At 35.0% G+C, this 19,435-nt stretch overlaps 1 protein-coding gene and 1 non-coding gene across 2 annotated transcripts in view; one reads left to right on the top strand and one right to left on the bottom strand.

Annotated features, from left to right (window-relative positions):
• The window catches only part of LOC138705091 (alpha-1A adrenergic receptor), a 160,212-nt gene that overhangs the window by 103,698 nt on the left and 37,079 nt on the right, over positions 1–19,435 (bottom strand). The gene's annotated exons all lie outside the window — the stretch shown is intronic.
• On the top strand, positions 6,135–6,206 carry TRNAN-GUU (transfer RNA asparagine (anticodon GUU)). Its single transcript has one exon. It is a non-coding gene; the product is annotated as a tRNA-Asn (tRNA).

Genomic DNA, 19,435 nt, shown 5'->3' with positions numbered 1-19,435 from the left:
TACGTACCGAGAACTGTAAGTAAGACTTATCTGGTCGAGACCCGAAGGGCCGAGGTTTCCAAGCATTCGAAAGCAGTTAAGTCACAGTTTGCGGTTAGTGAATAACTTTTTGCAATACTTGAAAAAATGTAAAAAGTAATAACAAATCAAAATCGCATTTCTAAATTTTGCAATAGATTCATTAATTCAAGTATCACATGACTAGGTTGCTATGTTATTGTCAAATTACGACTGTAAGTATTTCAGACCTGTCAAACTAGTACTGTAAGTATTTCAGATCTGTTCAAGAATTGTTGCCATGGCAATTAAGAAATTAATAATTGCAAATTTTACATTCACTGCCAAATATATGTTAAAAATAGGTAACTTACATATCAAGTATTGCAAAAAAAATACATATTAGTCGAGTTCATCTAAGGAACAGCGCGAGAAACTGGTGAGTCGGCAAGTAAAACAAAATAAAATTGTAATACTCAGTCATCTTCTCAAAAACCTGAAGAACTGTCGACATCTTAACTCTAAGATATAATGCTTCAAAACCAGCAAACTTATACAAGCAGCAGCTTTCCAATTTTTAGAACAGATTTAATTTCGAGTCAACAATACAGATTTTAATATATTAGTAGGAGAATTCTTAAGCTTTCTTGCTACACCTATTAATATTTTACCAGGCCTAAAACATCCGGCTAGGAAAACCAACCACAATATATCAACTATTCATGGATATAAAAGATCAACGAACCCAGAAAGAGCAACGAAAGGACTCGTGAGAAACATAGGTCAAAATATTTATATTAACTGATTCAGTATCAATTTGACATCCAACGTTGGAAAGCCTTACGTGCGATCATGGATTCCAAGGATACCTGTAGCAATGTAAGTCCTACTGACATATATAACTACTTCTCCCAGCTGTTTTCTAAGCCAAATGATTTAGAAAGAGACGAATATTCTTCCCGAGTAACAGATATTGATCAAATTGTAATCGGTGATGGTCTTGAATGCAACATCAGTAAAGATGATGTGAGCAAAGCTGTGCAAAAGATAGCAGTTGACACAGTCCCTGGACATGATCATGTGTTAATCGGGGCACTTAAGGATGAGACTGGATATGAAATCATTGCTAGCATAGCGTCAAGGATGCTTAACACGAGTGAGGTTCCACTGTTCTTAAAACTCACATGGACTGTTCTTATATATAAGCAAGGTGACCATTCTCATATAGAAAATTGGCGCCCGATCACTATTTGTTTTTTCGTGCTTCGTGTTATAGAAAATATACTGAATTATTTCCGACTGAGAAGCTACTTTGCTCTGAATGAACATCAGAGAGGATTCACATCATCACCAGGAAACCATGTGAACACTGCTATTCTTTCTTCTGTCCTGAATGATGTTAAAGTAAAAAGGTGTGTCGTATTTTTAGATATTACCAAAGCCTTCGATAACATTGGACACAGTCACTTAAGGAAGACTCTTCGAAGTAGCGAAATTCCAACAGAACTTACCAATCTTATCTTGTCTTCACAAGAAGCAAATCAAAATAAAATTCAAATGGCTGGTTGAACAATCAAAGACATTTTACTTCGGTATGATGCGAGGATCACCATTGTCTCCCATCCTATATAATCTTACAACAGATCATATCCTCAATGAATTGACCGAGCACACCGTATCACATCCTTATAGTTATACTCTGATACAAGATCAATCAAATCTAACAACAATGGGCTTTGCGGACGATACCGTTATTATTAGAAATTGCATGGAAGCATCCATCCAAATGACAAAAACTGATAACAATATGAAGAGATAGGTTTATTTGTTAACCCTAATAAATCATATATAAACCATATTAGAAAAGGCATAGGTTTATTTGTTAACCCTAATAAATCATATATGAACCATATTAGAAAAGACATAGGTTTATTTGTTAACCCTAATAAATCATATGTGATCCATATTAGAAAAGGCATACTCATAGAAGATATAGGGTAAACTAGGGTCTGTTGGACAATCGGGCATGTTGGACACTCTGTACTTTAACGTGTTACCTCGCCACTTGTGGGCACCACATTCTGCTAGAAGTCAATGACGGAAGTAGCCCCACTCGTGGCTACTTCCGTCATTGACTTCTAGCAGAATGTGGTACCCACAAGTGGCGAGGTAACACGTTAAAGTACAGAGTGTCCAACATGCCCGACTGTCCAACAGACCCTAATTTACCCTATGTGTGTCAGAAGATTTTACCATTCCAGTTCTCAAGAAAAATGATGAGTCACTTTTTTCCTCTGAACTAAAATTCAACTAGACTTCTGTAATAAAAAAACCTAAGCTCCAAATTAGAACTTCTTACTTTAACATCTTTTTTTGCAGTCCGACGAGAAGTTTCAAGTTCTGAACACTTGTATTTCACCATCTCTGACATATTATTTCCAGATAACCCGTCCAGAAATTGTTCCAGCAAATTTTCTCAGTGTTGTCGACAAACTCATCACAAATACAACAAGAGAAATTATTCAACTCCCCACATATGTGCCAAATGCGACGCTTTATTCTTCTATCAAGGTCTGTGGCATTTGGGAATTGTATCTACAACATATAAATACATATGCACAAGAGAGCTCTTGGCAGAAAGTAGAACTTGCCTACAACATCTAGAACTTGAAGAGAGAGAACATTTTATTGATAAACGCACACAACTATTAGCAGCACGGAAAATAAGGCAGGAAGTTAGAAACAAGATATATAATAAATGGTGCAATTTACCACGTAAAGGGAAAGGGGTGGCTCCATTTAATGAATATACACCAGTGAACAGTTAGGTTCGAAATCATGAAGGTTTATCGGTTAGTGAATGGCGTGAAGCTATCAAAATGACGGCTAACGTATGCGCGGTTCGCTCCATTCCGGTCATATCCCAGGACGGTATCCTCTGTAGACGATGTCATAGAGAGATCGGTCTACACCTGTGGAGTAACGGTCAGCGCGTCTGGCCGCGAAACCAGGTGGCCCGGGTTCGAATCCCGGTCGGGGCAAGTTACCTGGTTGAGGTTTTTTTCCGGGCTTTTCCCTCAATACGAGCAAATGCTGGGTAACTTCCGGTGCTGGACCCCGGACTCATTTCACCGGCATTATCACCTTCATTTCATTCAGACGCTAAATAACCTAGATGCTGATACAGCGTCGTAAAATAACCCAATAAAATAAAATAAAAAATAGAGAGATCGAAAATCTTACGCACGTCCTGGGGACCTGTCCATATGGAGAGGTTCAAAGGAACAACAGACATAATAAAATCAGTTCTGAAATTGCCGATGCATATAAAAATGTAGGATTACAGTACACGAGGAACTATTTGGTTTGGAAGAAAATGGAAGCAATATAACAATTGATATATTGGACTATAAAGCAATTGTAATATTAACTTAGTGATCGACCTGATGATGTTGACAAAGAAAATAAAATAAAAGTATTTACGAGTTCACCCCTTCTTATTATTTGAAAAAAAAAAATAATAAACTTAGAGAAATCAAAGTAATAGGCCTTATGGTAGCAGCCTCATTTTGTAAAATTATTTTGACAAACACATAATCTAAAAATCCATAAATTAAAATTTATTGTGTTGCTAGCTCTTAAAAGATCCAAAGCTCTTCTACGAAATCATTGTTCAAACTTACAGCTTTAAATTTTTATATTTTTGTATTTGTACAGCAGTGGCAAAAAAAAAAAACCCGGACCAACCTTTGTAGCTGATTTCAGAGCCTTGTTCACTCAGAACACGATAGACTGGTAACTAAGACTTTCGTGGTTCGAATCCTGCCTGGGAAGGAAACTTTTTTTTTTCCTTATTCAAATTTATTACCAATACTTTTCGATTGTAGCGATATTTTACTACTTAATTAACTTGTTATTCCCAGAACATGAATTTTACCAGCAATCGAAAAGTATTGGGAATAAATTTGAATAAGGGACAAAAAAAAAGTTTCCTTTCCAGGCAGGTTTCGAACCACGAAAGTCTTAGTTACCAGTCTATCGTGCTCTGGAGTGAACAAGGCTCTGAAATCAGCTACAAGGGTCGGTCCGGTTTTTTGCCACTACTCTACATTTGTATAAATCTTTGTCAAGATCATTGTTATTATTTTCGATAGAGCTTATATAGTGTGATCAGTTTCGCTTTCCACCGGCGTGTTTTGCCTATGGGCGAGCGCATCACTCGTTAGCCGGTTAGCAGTTAGCCGGGTCTCGGTGATTAAAGGGAGGGTAAAACAATAAAACAAACCAACCATATAATAACTCACAAACAAATTTAAGAGGCTCATTACTTACCAAATTATCAAATGAGGTGTTGAAACTGCCCGCTTTCATTCTCCACACGCTTTTGGCATCTCCTTTTTATTAATTATTAAAGAATTGAATTGAATTAATGTCCAATAAAGCTTAAGATAACGCGTTCTGAGGCTTGGAATCTGGGTACGTTTTTTGTGGTTATTTTGAAGGTGCCACACATATCCATAAATTTCGTTATAATTTATTATTTGTATCTAAGTTACTTCGACGCAGAAACTGCAACGTGTTCATAATATGTGCATCCGTTTCTTCTGCAATATTCGCCGGGCTGATCACGTAACACCATCCCTCGAAATGTTGTCCTGGCTCCGTCTAGAACAGGGGTCGGCAACCTATGGCTCGTGGGCCGCATAAGGCCCACAATGTACTTCTATCCGTCCCACTGGCGAAAAAGTATATAAATAAAATAATAGATTTAAAAACAGTTGAATAAAGAATACTTTTTCCATTTCCCTTGCTGCAAGTGTATTTCACAAGAAGAATTTATCATAGTTCCGCCCAAAAGATTTTGTGAAATGTTAGAGTTGTTGCAGAAGAAATTCCTTGCACGATTTTAGGATTTTGATGCATATTCCAAGGATACTCCCTTATTTCAGAACCCTTTAGCCGTTGAAATAGAGACAATATCTGAAATGTACCAACTTGAACTCATTGATATGCAGACTAATGACGAAATGAAATAAATATTTCGTTCAAATACCAGGGTACAATTTTACAAATGTCTCTCAGTTACACAGTTTACTAACATAAAAAAACTTGCAGCTAAAATGTTGACAGTTTTCGGAAGCACTTATACATGTGAGCAGACGTTTTCAAGGATGAAATATGTAAAATCAAAATTTCGCTCAAGAATAACTGATGATCATTTGCATTACTGTTTACGTGTATCCGTCACCAACTTCGAAACAGATGTAAATTTTCTTGCATGTAAAATTCAGCCGCAATCTTCTCATTAAAGATAAGGAGTAAATTGTAATGTCAGATTTGCATTGTACAATTGAAGCACATAGGCCTATTATTTTGAGACTTTGAATTTATGAGTCTATCAAAGTTATAAAGGCTAATTTACATAATTTAGTTGTTATTTTGTTTAGTTATATTATTTCTTCAATGTAATATGTAATAAATAGTTAATGAAGAGAGTAATTCTGTATAAAGGTATATGTATTTGAATAATATATATCATTCATTTAACTGTAAATCATGTCCGGCCCAGATTTCCTTCACTTCTTGTCATTGTGGTTTACTTTTACAAAAAGGTTGTCGAATCCTGGTCTAGAAGATCGTACGAAAATCCACATATTGCATTTCTCTACTCCTGGCTATCTTGTGTCTCGTTTTCAAAATTTAGCCACCTGCCATAATCTAGACACACGATCACAACACTCCTCAATATTATCCATTCCCTCCCACCGAACATCCTCATATTCATCTTCTTCTACTGTGGCTGTTCCTCGACTTTACCCGACGAGTAATGTCAGGGATTGTCAGACATCAAATCAATTTAAGAATAGACTAAGGAAATATTTTTCAAACAGTTCTCGTTGACTGCCTTTGTGGTCTCTTGGTCAGCATGCTAGCTTCCAGGGCTTCCAGATGTGGAGGTCTCAGGTTCAATTCCGGGCTCGGCTCTTAGTGAATTTTTCTTGAAGAAAAATTGCCTACAGAAGTGATGTCAAAGCAAGCGCATTTTTCTGACCTTGACGGCGTGCGCGGGCAGCACTGAGCTATATATATAGATATATGGATATAGAGGGAAAAATTGGATCGGTGTCGGTTAGAGTTCCCGGGTAGCTCAGTGGTAGAGCGTTGGTATGTTAAACCAAAGGTCCCGGGTTCGATACCCGGCTCCGGAACAATTTTTCCCTCGAAATTATTCAAATCAACTTTACAGGGAGTTATACCTGAAATCTTGATTTGCATAATACACATCACTGTTCGTTAACAGAAAACCACAATTTAAGTCACACGGAGTTAGTGTGCACTCGAAGTTGGTTGCTTGACGGTTGTCAGCCCACTTTGAGGTCTGTGGATATAGAGGGAAAAATTGGATCGGTGTCGGTTAGAGTTCCCGGGTAGCTCAGTGGTAGAGCGTTGTTACGTTAAACCAAAGGTCCCGGGTTCGATGCCCGGCTCCGGACAATTTTTCCCTCGAAATTATTCATTGTCAATGTCATTAGCAAGGCTAAGAATTGTATGCCGTTACATTGCACTTCTTGCGCCTCTGACTTTAGGTACCGGTACGTAATTGCGTTGGAATGAGGGATTTCAATGTGTTTCGTTCAGCAGTGAACTTTAGTTGTTCAAAACTAATTTATATTTAGTTGATCGGTTACATTACGACCGAATACTGCTATTCGTAACAGGCAACATTCAGCTTCTTGTAAAGAAGAATAATAGCAAGATGCCGAGAATGAAATTTGTTTCTTAATTTTAAATGAGGACATCTGTAATAATGATACAGATTTTGAGATAAATAATGGTTGTGTAAAATATTTCAAATACTCCCCCATTGTTTCTGCAGAAGTAGAACGAAGTTTCTCTAGATATAGGGCTGTTTTCTAGCAACAGGTAATCATTCTCCTTTGAAAATTTGAAAATGTGGTTTGTTATTCACTGAAACAATATATGAAATGAAAAATTATGTAAAACAAAAATGTAATACACTATCATATTAACATAGTGAAATAATAAGGCAGATATTTGTCAATGTCATATTAGTTGTACTTCCTACAGACATAAAATAGAATGTAGTCAATGACATTGTGACGAACCGAATAGTTGGAACATGAAATAGGAAAAAGTGTAGGAAACAAGATGAAAAAAAGTACTGGATAAACATTATGGATATTTAGCTCGCTGTAAAATTTACGACAATTTCAAATGAGGAAATTTATAATAATGATACAGATTTTTAGATAGACAATGCTTGTGTAAAATATTTCAAATATGTCCTCATTGTTTCTGCAGAAGTAGAATGAAATTTTTCTAGATGTAAGGCTGTGTTTTCTAGCAACAGGCAATCATTCTCCTTTAAAAATTTGAAAATGTGGTTTGTTATTCACTGCAACAATTATATGAAATGAAAAATTATGTAAAACAAAAACGTACGGTGTTTTATGGGTATATTGTGTAGGTTCATGTGAATGTCAGCCGGAGCATATATATATATATATATATATATATATATATATATTGGTAATCTGAGTGTGCTGCGCAATATACTTGGGGTAATATTTTCTTATATTGTTAATTGTATTTCTTATTAAAGTTGTTATGTGATAATTATAGCTGTTATATCTTTATCTCATTTATTCAATAACACAACTCGAGAGTTTATGCAAAAGGCATATGGGAGCCGAGAGATGACAAATATAAAGCGGCCTCAATAATTCCTGGTGTAAGATTACGCTTTCTGCCTGTTAATATTGGTTTTGTACTACGGAAACCCATGAAGTATCAAAAAGAGCAGACATTATTTAGACAGTAAAACTGATAGTTGAAACCAGTTTAAAACATTAACTTACACGACATGACAATGCTTAAATGACTTTCACTGAATTCGAAAGAATGAGAAAATATGAAATAGGAACCACTTATTTTGTTTCGGCTTTCCGAATTCATTGTCGATACGAGCTCAATGACTACATATAAAAATGAATTTGGAACTTCCACTTGCCCTTGGAAATTCCGGAATGTTAGTGCACTGGTTTTCTTGAGTTTTTAAATGTTTCCTTGAAAGCATCGCTATTGTCTCTTTATAATGTCTGGAAATCTCGATTTAGTGGTAGTTATAGAAATACTAACAAAGTGGAAGAAAACTCATGAAAAATGAGAAGCTTTTTTTTTAAGAAATATGAACATTTTACCAAAATATTATGGAATATGAAAATTTGTTTAGAGTTCATTGCATTCTTCACATTCTGAATCGTGAAATTCTTTGTTCCCATAACTGTAGAAGGAATGGTTTAGAATATGAATTTTCATATTTGCCGTTTATAGTTGACACATTTCCTACCTACTTCACTATGCAGTGTTACCACATCGCTCAAAATTAATTGTCATTTTGTTTTGAAAATCTCGGACAAAAATGATAAAAGTATTTTCAATTCAATTTTGGACAAGGGATAACGAAGTTCTCCCATGCGCAAATTACGGATCGCTCTGTAGAAAGTACTTTTGATTAGACAATTCATCTTCCACAACAGTACACAGCACCAGTAACCGAAACCCGGTCAACCTATCTGTACCAGACAGAACCTTCCATTTTGCCTCTCAAGTGCCCATCTCTGCTCGAGACACGGAATCTGGTGCTTATGTTTCCTACCTCGGATCCCTCGCTCTCACTTCTCCCGCTTATTATCATCAATAAATGAAGACATTAAACGACGTCGCAGTGAAATATTAACCTGTCTGGAGTCGCTGGCTGTAAAGGCTTGTTAATTTGAAATTTCTCAGATGAGCGACGAGGTGTTTAGGCTATACATTCTCTAAAAAAATGTAGGAATCTGGTTTCAGCTGATTACTCTCTTGTACATGAGGACAGATTAGAGCACGCGAGTGTCCATGGCCTCACCACACCACAAGATTCATTGTTTTCAAAGTGTATTGTAATGTCCCTTTGTGACTCTGTTACGCCTCTGTTAAGATAACAATTTATGATATGGCAATAATGCAGCATTGGTGCACTTAGAATAGCCTATTAAGTATTACTACAGGTTGTTTGAGTTTCAATTTTTTTTTAGGAACTAAAAGTTTTGTTTTTTTGCTAATTTTATGTTGATCTAACTCAGCATACTTCTATTACAGTTTTGTTATTTGGGAGTCATTTACATAATTTCTAGCCGTACTTCTTCTTCTTCTTCTTCTTCTTCTTCTTCTTCTTCTTTATCATATGAATTAGGCCGTTGAACATTTTTGGTTGCCCAGCCATCTTTAACTTGGTCTCCCTGTAGATCTTCCCCTTTTGGGTTATAAAAAAGTAGACCTATTTCTTTTGGTAAAAAATGATAGTAGCTATTCGTTGTATAAGTTTTCGTCACTTTCGTCTATATGATATCGAGGCCATCATACCAGAAGGACGTATCAACAAAACTGCAAGTTTACAATTGAGGCATATAAATATGGAATGCTTTTTCCTGTCCTTATCTAGATAACATGTACTTTCTCCGATTCTTTCTTATATCCATTGTAATTCTCAAACGATTGCTTTGAAACAAAAAATAGTTCCACTAAATATTTCAATAATACAACATTTGTAGATACGCCCTTCTGGTATGATTCTTTCTTATATCCATTGTAATTCTCAAACGATTGCTTTGAAACAAAAAATAGTTCCACTAAATATTTCAATAATACAACATTTGTAGATACGCCCTTCTGGTATGATACCTTTGATATAATCTTCTCGTTCATACTATATATTATATAGCTTTTTCAGTTTATTACGTATGTCTTGATTTCTTATTCTATCTAATATAGTTCCTTCACATCTTTCAGGAACTTCATATCCGATACTTGAAATTAGATCCTCATGTTTCGTTGTCGTGGTCCAAGTTGCATTGCCATGCAAGAGAAAGGGTGCAGACATCACCTTATAGAACTTATTATTCACTTTAACTTAACTTTAACTTTTTTCTAAGTGTTTATTTATTACGCCATATATCATTTGGCATTTGTATATTTAATTTTTATATTTTATTAATAATATTATTATTATTAATATTAATAATATTATTATTAATATTATTATTATTATTATTATTATTATTATTATTATACTTTATAATTCTAATCACACGTCCATTTAGGCCTACTATTAAGTTATTAACACGTTTAATAGTTTCTGGAAAAATTATTGTAAAAACGTAATATTCGACTGAACTGTGATATAAACTAAACGTATTTATTATAATGCAAAATTATTCAAAAGCCAAGAAAGATAAAAAAATTCTCGTATTTTTGTTGAAACGTAAGTTCATAGAAGAATATTAAGACAGTTAAATTGATAAAAGAATGGAATTTATTCAGGTATAAACCAATTTCAAAACATTCAGATATGGTCGTTATTTTTCTCTATCATTATCAGCCTCTCTTCTCGAGAATGAATAGCACTCAGAAAAAATCTTGCGGAATATCTTCAAATTATTTTACAATACGGCAAAATGCAGGGTTCATATCTTAATTCATTTACAGTTACGAATCTTCTCAGTACTCTGGGACAGTTTCTATTACATTAAATAGTAACACTGATTAAGACCATTAATAGAATAGAGGCAAAATCATTACTTTCTGGTATAATATATTTTATTGATGATACAAAGAGGGTCATGCTTGTTGACATTGCTGTTTGTAATATTATAATCTACTAAATGTATATGTTTAATGGCTGTTCGTTTGCCCTAATAAATAATGCGAGTATATTACATCTGGAGTGAATATTCAAAAGAATGTACAGTGGAAGCTCTTAAGTTCGACAGAAATCAAGTTCGACTGCTTACGTAGGAGAATTAGACACTCACTTACGTACTTACTGGCTTTTAAGGAACTCGAAGGTTCATTGCCGCCCTCACATAAACCCGCCATAGGTCCCTATCCTGAGCAAGATCAATCCAGTCTCTATCATCATATCCCACCTCCCTGAAGTCTATTTTAATATTATCTTCCCATCTACGTTTCGGCCTCCCCAAAGGTCTTTTTCCCTCCGGCCTCCCAACTAACACTCTATATGCATTTCTGGATTCGCCCATACGTGCTACATGTCCTGCCCATCTCAAACGTCTGGATTTAATGTTCCTAATTATGTCAGGTGAAGAATACAATGCGTGCAGTTCTGTGTTGTGTAACTTTCTCCATTCTCCTGTAACTTCATCCCTTTTAGCCCCAAATATTTTCCTAAGCACCTTATTCTCAAATACCCTTAACCTATGTTCCTCTCTCAAAGTGAGAGTCCAAGTTTCACAACCATAAAGAACAACCGGTAATATAACTGTTTTATAAATTCTAACTTTCAGATTTTTTGACAGCAGACTGGATGATAAAAGCTTCTCAACCGAATAATAACAGGCATTTCCCATATTTATTCTGTGTTTAATTTCCTCCCGAGTATCATTTATATTTGTTACTGTTGCTCCCAGGTATTTGAATCTTTCCACCTCTATACGGACACTAAAAAATGGGTTTGCCATTTGAATGGAAACTGCTCCTGTGTCATTTAGTGATACTTTTGTTAAAAGAAAACATAATATTTTATTGATTAGGACATCCTTATTGATCACTGATTTTAAATTAATGAACTCTTCTTTTTCTATTTGAGAATTGTGCTGTTTGTGACACGGAACTGTCGAAACCCACTGTGATACTAGAAGCGCATACACAAGTTTCGGGGCGGGCAGGAAATGCAAGTACAGTACTGTATTCGTTGATGGATAAACAATAAGAATTTGTATTCATTTCACCTGCCACACCCACTACCCTTATTGGTCAGAACTTTCAATACTGTTCTGTGGAACTTAGGAGAGTCCACTGTATATTATGTCTAGGTTGCCAACCCTTCCGTATTAAGCCCTAATTTTTAAGTCTCCCCACTCCCGTATTTATCTTCTCTTCGAGCCTTCTTCTCCCTTATTTTTATATAATATAAAAATGTATTTGAAAAATTTAATTTGTTACATGGTTGAAGGTGATCTAAATGATGAATTCTGTTGTTCCAGAGATGCTCTGAAATGTGCAGTCTCTGTAGAAGATAATACTTTGCCAGAAATAGTTCCAGGGCTTATTAGTTTAAAATCAAACAATGTTAGAGTTATAAATTAAAAAAAATAGTGAGATGTGTTGTAATCATACCAGATAGCAAAGCTCATGCAAAGTGATTTTTCTTATGAACAGCAAGTGAACAGATGTTCGAAACAGGAGCGCCACATCTAATCAAATCAGAACTGCAAATCACAGTCGACTTCAACTACACATGTAGGGAACTTTTGCAATAACTATTACGCGAGGCAAAATGTCTCAAAATACTCTTAAGCCCACTGCCAAAATGTAGAATAAAGTTGGTTTTAGTACTGCTAACTGAATTGAATAATTTATCAATTTTCTATGTGAAATATTGTAGACCACTTAGGCTCCCGTATTTTCTTCAAAAATAGTTGGCAACTCTAATTATGTCACTCAAGAATAGCTAGAATTGCTGTGTATTTATTTCGTTGGCCATAACAACAATGCTGAAACAACGGAACAAAGTTTCTGTGAAAATGAAATAATCTTTCTTTACTTTTGAATAGACTATTCCTATATAACGTAGGACTTTTATCACAAGACACACTGACAATACTGACAGACCGATTTTTTGGGCAGAACACTAAAATAAATGGACAATGAAGTCAGACAACAACTATATAATAAGTTCGAAATCATCAGTGTGTTTTGTCAGTACAGGTGTCCCTCGTTTTGCGCGATTAATTGGTTCTATGACATAATCGAGTAACATAAAATCGCGTAAAGTGAGTTGAATTTAAAATGGGTGAGATAGGGATGGGAGCTTTTCCAGAAATTAGTGCAATGAGAAAACCTAAGCATTACATACTTTTGACAGCATTCAATCGGATAATGAATGGACTGGGTCTGGTGAGTCTAGATTAATTATCAGTCTGTTGCTCTCTTGAAGTCCCTGCGATGACAGCCTGATGATCTTCAATTTTTTAAAAGAAACACTCGAGACCCAACAGACGGGCAGCATTATTCCTCTCTCTATAAAGTTCTTTGTAGCAAGCCAAATAATTCTGAATATCTCTCGCAACTTTCGCGCTTCTAGTCTCGTTAGGATCATTTTATTCAATTATTCTGATGGCACTGTCAATGTGTTTAAAAATTCTGTCATTTGTTTCGTTGAAAGCAACAAAGGGCTACTGCTCTTCATCGTTCGTGCTGTTTTCCATTCCCAGAAAATCTTCATTAGTGAGCTCTGTTGAGTGGGACTCAAATAGTTCATCCACATTCGTCTCATCTACATCTTCAAATCCAACAGATTTTTCCATTTTCACTATGTCATGTCTTCAGTTGGCATGTTCACTTTCAGGCTCAAAATCATTAGAATCAGAAATTCCAGGTCAAAATTTGTTCCATTTTTTTATTTTTAAATTAACTCTTTAAAATCGCTTTACAACGGCAAAACGTAAAGATAAATCGCGTAGTAGCCTCGTTTAATTATTAGGCAGCAGCATTCCTTTTAAGATTTGTAGGTCTTTATTGCATACGCCGATAATAAAATGAAAATGCGACGTTGTCACGTCTTGTTTGTTGCTGCTATATATTAATATAACATGGATATGGGCTAGGCCTTCAAAAGACTTGACGACAATGGACAGCGCGACATAATTAAAATTATTGAAACTACAAATTTCATATTGTGGTATGCCGATAAGCTATTAATATTTGACTATAATTATTTATTTACTGTGCCACCTTTGCTTATCTTAAAAGTTAATAATTTACATTAACGTTTTCGATACATTTGTATCATCTTCAGATGTAGAGTGTTAAATAAACATTTATGGTGAAAACCTTGCCTTATGGTATGGAACTTATTATGATTTTTAGATCTTGCTAAGGTTAATACTCTAAGTTAACCTTATTTGGTCTGTAATACACATGTTACATTAAGTTAAAATCATTTGTAGTCCATATAATACAATTTAAAAGATTTAAAATTATTTAAAAGTGATATAAAACATAAATAATCAGTATTTTAAAGTGTCTTACAATGTTATATGTTTTATATCACTTTTAAATAATTTTAAATCTTTTAAATTGTGTTATATGGACTACAAATGATTTTAACTTAATGTAACATGTGTATTATAGACAAAATAAGGTTAACTTAGAGTATTCACTTTAGCAAGATCTGAAAATCATAATACGTTCCATACCATAAGGCAAGGTTTTCATCATAAATGTTTATTTAACACTCTACATCTGAAGATGATACAAATGTATCGAAAACGTTAATGTAAATTATTAACTTTTAAGATAAGCAAAGGTGGCACAGTAAATAAATAATTATAGTCAAATGAAACTACAAAGCTTCCGTCCATACACTCCGCGTGGAGTATTGGAGCTGCCTTCAAAATACTTGACGACAATGGACAGCGCGACATAATTAAAATTATTGAAACTACAAAGCTTCCGTCCTCTTTGACACCGCTAGCCTACTAATTGAACGTGGCCACTTCATAATGAGGGATACTTGTATATAAATTCTCAAATATACACAAATTTTCAAAATGATTTCATCATATTTTACCTACTTTTGCGGTGATTGTGTCACCTCGGTCATCAGCCCATCACGCAGGCATTCCCGGTTTTGACCCGGTAGGACTTATTTGAAAAATCCACAGTGTCATTTATGGCGAACAAAGTAATAGCTGAAGTTTTTCTCGAGCTTACCTTGTTTCGAAATGTATTGCCTTTAACGTCATTCCTATCGATCTTCATTCTATTCTCATCTTCATTGTCTCAGTCACAGCTTAACGACGTAACCGTACCTATCTTTAAGAAGGGGGACAACACTAACTGTAATAACTTTCGAAGAATATCATTTTTGTTGACGTCGTAGTAAAAAAAAATTTGTCAAATATTCTTTTCAGAAGATTAACTCCATTTGTAGATGAAATTATTGGGGATCATCAGTGTGGTTTCAGGCGTAATAGATCAACTATTGATCAGACTTTTGTATTCGACAGATAATGAAGAAAAAATGGGAGTACAAGGGTGCAGTGCATCAATTATTCATAGATTTAAAAAAGGCATATGACTCGGTTAGGAGAGAAGTTATATATGATACTCTTATTGAATTTGATACTCCCAAGGAACTAGTTCGATTAATTAAAATGTGTCTCAGTGAAACGTACAGCAGAGTCCGTATAGGTCAGTTTCTGTCAGATGCGTTTCCAATTCACTGTGGGCTGAAGCAAGGAGATGCACTGTCACATTTACTTTTTAACTTTGCTCTAGAATATGCCATTAGGAAAGTTCAGGATAACAGAGAGGCTTGTCTATGCGGATGACGTGAATATGTTAGGAGAGAATCCACAAACGATTAGGAAAAATACGGGAATTTTACTTGAAGCAAGTAAAGTGATAGGTTTGGAAGTAAATCCCGAAAAGATAAAGTATATGATTATATCTCGTGACGACAATATTGTACAAAATGGAAATACAGAAATTGGAAATTTATCCTTTGAAGAAGTGGAAAAATTCAAATACCTGGGAGCAACAGTAATAAATATAAATGATACTCGGGAGGAAATTAAGCACGGAATAAATATGTCAAATGCTTGTTATTATTCGGTTGAGAAGCTTTTATCATCCAGTTTGCTGTCAAAAAATCTGAAAGTTAGAATTACCGGTTGTTCCTTATGGTTGTGAAACTTGGACTCTCACTTTGAGAGAGGAACATAGGTTAAGGGTGTTTGAGAATAAGGTTCTTAGGAAAATATTTGGGGCTAAGAGGGATGAAGTTACAGGAGAATGGAGAAAGTTACACAACACAGAACTGCACGCATTGTATTCTTCACTTGACATAATTAGGAACATTAAATCCAGACGTTTAAGATGGGCAGGGCATGCAGCAAGTATGGGCGAATCCAGAAATGCATATAGAGTGTTAGTTGGAAGGCCGGAGGAAAAAAGACCTTTGGGGAGGCCGAGACATAGATGGGAAGATAATATTAATATGGATTTGAGGGAGGTGGGATATGATGGTAGAGACTGGATTAATCTTGCTCAGGATAGGGACCCATGTGAGGGCGGCAATGAACCTCGGGTTCCTTAAAAGCCAGTGAGTAAGTAAATAAAAAAGTAACAGTGAATTTGAGGAAATCCTTATAAGTATAATAATAATAATAATAATAATAATAATAATAATAATAATAATAATAATAATAATAATAATGTTTTATTTTCGCTTGCAGAGATAAGGCCATAAGGCCTTCTCTTCCACTCAACCAGCCTTAATCAATACAATACATATTTAAATTACGAATATTTACACTACACTTAAAAGGTTCTCCAGCAATATTCTTCATTTAAGTTTTAACGACTAGTAGACTACTTATTTACTTAAATTTAGATAAACCTATAAACCTATAAGGTAAGTATCGACTATGTAAGATTTTAAAGATCGAACAGACCTAAACAACTTGAACTACTACATCCAAATTAAATCTTAATCCAATATCGAGGTCGCTAACCCTCCTATCGACAAGAACTTTAAGAACACCACAAATTAGTACTTATTACTACAGGAATTAAATGGAATTAGAATAAATAAATACCATATGCTGTAGGATATATCTGTAGCTAATGAACGGAATGAAATAAGGTGTGAATAACAGTCAATTCTCCAATGATGATAATAATAATAATAATAATAATAATAATAATAATAATAATAATAATAATAATAATAATGCATTAAACAGAATGTACGATTAAGAGAACAAGTGAAGAATCGTTTTTGAGACACAGACAATTAAGAACCAACTGTAGGCCTATACAGCATATGAGAATATCTCGTAAATATTGTTACAGTTATTTATCCACCTGTAGCCTATGTGAGTAATGCCAGATTTATATTAACTTTCTATAGTTAAGCATGTATTCTGACGCACTTATTTGGTGTCCATGTCAAAACACAACTGAAAAACATTATTTTTAAAATATATCGCAAACCCCTCTTGAATTATAATCAACTCTTCCAAGTAAGTTATATAAATATGTAGGCTATCCTTATATAGTATATAGGAATATAATCATTCACATTGTTCAGTTTATCGCATATGACGTAAGCATTTCCATGGCACTAGAAGTCGAATGACGTCAGTGTAAGGATCGTTCCACCAAATCCTTTCATTTTTTCTATTAATGTAGGTAGAATATAAACGTTACTCGTCAAAACATGAAATAAAAAATGACTTAAGAATTCCAAACACTGCATTGAGTAGACCTACATAATAACCAAGCAATACACTATAAATACGCCATAATCTATAAGTTATTATCGATTTTCAGACTTAGATCATGGCCTGCGCAATAGACGGATGAATAGTGCTCCGTTTAATGAAAAGTTATAACTTTTATCACATATTATTTTTGTAAATATTCAATTTTATATAAGAGCGTGTTAGATTAAATTGATGTTCATTTGGTAAAAAAAATATATGACATTAAAGTATTAAACATTAATATATGCAAAATTCGCACGATAGTCAACATCTGGAGAATTGAATTTTCATACTACTCGTACATAGAAGTACGAATTAAGTTTCGGAAACTCCACATGAAATTCGCAGTGAAGAAAGTGGTAATGAGTAAGTTTTATCTGGGCACTCCCGATCATGTCATTATTTAATTATATTATAATGCAATAGCAATGAAAACTGCATCCTATCATTCCCTCCCCAGTAAAATCTCTTCATGGTATTCTATGGCGAACATTCTACAGAGCAGAATAAGATCGAATGGTAGAACTCGACTTAGCGGTAGGATAAGTTAGCTCAGATCCAGTGCGTCCGCTCCATTAACATCATTAACTCACTTCCTCAAGTTTTAACGATACTATGGAAGTTTTTAGAAACTTCGCAACGATGTCAAAGACCTGTTTTTCTGTTTGCATGATTCGGGCATGAAGAACACGGTGTAATCTCTCGAGGTCTGTAGAGCTATCTGTCCGAGGAATGGGAAACTTGGACGATTAATGACATTAGGCCATTTTTGACTTTAATTATCATCACATTAGGACACATGATTCTTTTCGTGTCGCGAATGTACGAAACGCTTAGCCTTTCTTTGCGAAAATAGTAATATAATAAATGTTTTTGTAGTTATAAAAAGTATAATGTCATTGTTTGCTTTATCCGTTAAAATATAAACTATTAAAACAAAAACAATGACAATAAGTAAAGTACTACTCCGATGTAAACTGGAGATAAATAATAAAATAATTTAAATATTTTGGACCAGAAATTACAAATAATTCCGAACTGAATAATGCAATTAACACAAGACTGTTAGAGCAAAATAATACCATAACCGGATACCTGAGTGACAAGTAAGGGGAAGTAAGTAGTCCTACATGAAGGCTCTCAGGGCCACCGGCGTAGTTCAGTCGGCCAAGGCGCTTGACTGCCGATCCGGAGTTGCTCTCGAGCGCGAGATCGAGCCCCACTTGTTCTAATTACCTGGTTGAGTTTTTCCCGAGGTTTTCCCCTACCATAAGGCGAATATCAGGCAATCTATGGCAAATCCTCTGCTTCATCTCGCCAAATACCATCTCACTATCACGAATCTATCGACACTAAATAACCTAGTAGTTGATATAGCGTCGTTAAATAACCAAGTAAAAAAAAAAGGCTATGAAAACAGTCACATTGCACTGCCACACCCTATATACAGAGTGGAAGTGAAGTAACCCTGTAAATTTTCAGAGCGAATAGCTCATGTTGTATGTAACAAAGAAATGTAATACTATACTGATGGAAAGTCCATAGTTTTTTCCCAAAATTTAACACACTCTTATGCTGTAATTATTGCGAGTACAATCGTGATTTTTGTCCATAATGACAGAAATATAATAAAGAATCATTTATCCTTCTGGCCTATTTGAATAGCGTGGACGGCTTTCGTGTAAATTTAATTAAAAAACCACTAATTTCAAACCACTGACCCATGCGACTAGGTTTTACATTGTAGCCAGAAAGGGAGATGGAATATAGTTTCTTAACTCATACCTGAGTTCGTTGACCTCTTACATCTGTATTACGAGAGGAAAAAGCAGTGTGTTTTTTTAGTTGGGTATTTAACGATGCTGTATCAACTACTAGGTTATTTAGCGTCGATGAAATTGATGAGAGCGAGATGGTATTTGGCGAGATGAGGCCGAGGATTCGTCATAGATTACCTGGCATTCACCTTAAGGTTGGGGAAAACCTCGGAAAAAACCAGACTAGGTAATCATCCCAAGCGGGGATCGAACCCGCGCCCGAGTGCAACTTCAGATCAGCAAGCAAGCGCCTTAACGGACTGAGCC

The sequence above is a fragment of the Periplaneta americana genome, chromosome 8 (assembly GCF_040183065.1).
Source record: "Periplaneta americana isolate PAMFEO1 chromosome 8, P.americana_PAMFEO1_priV1, whole genome shotgun sequence".
Lineage (NCBI taxonomy): Eukaryota > Metazoa > Arthropoda > Insecta > Blattodea > Blattidae > Periplaneta > Periplaneta americana.
Note: the sequence above shows the minus strand (reverse complement) of the source record. Positions and strands in the feature narration are given on the sequence as shown.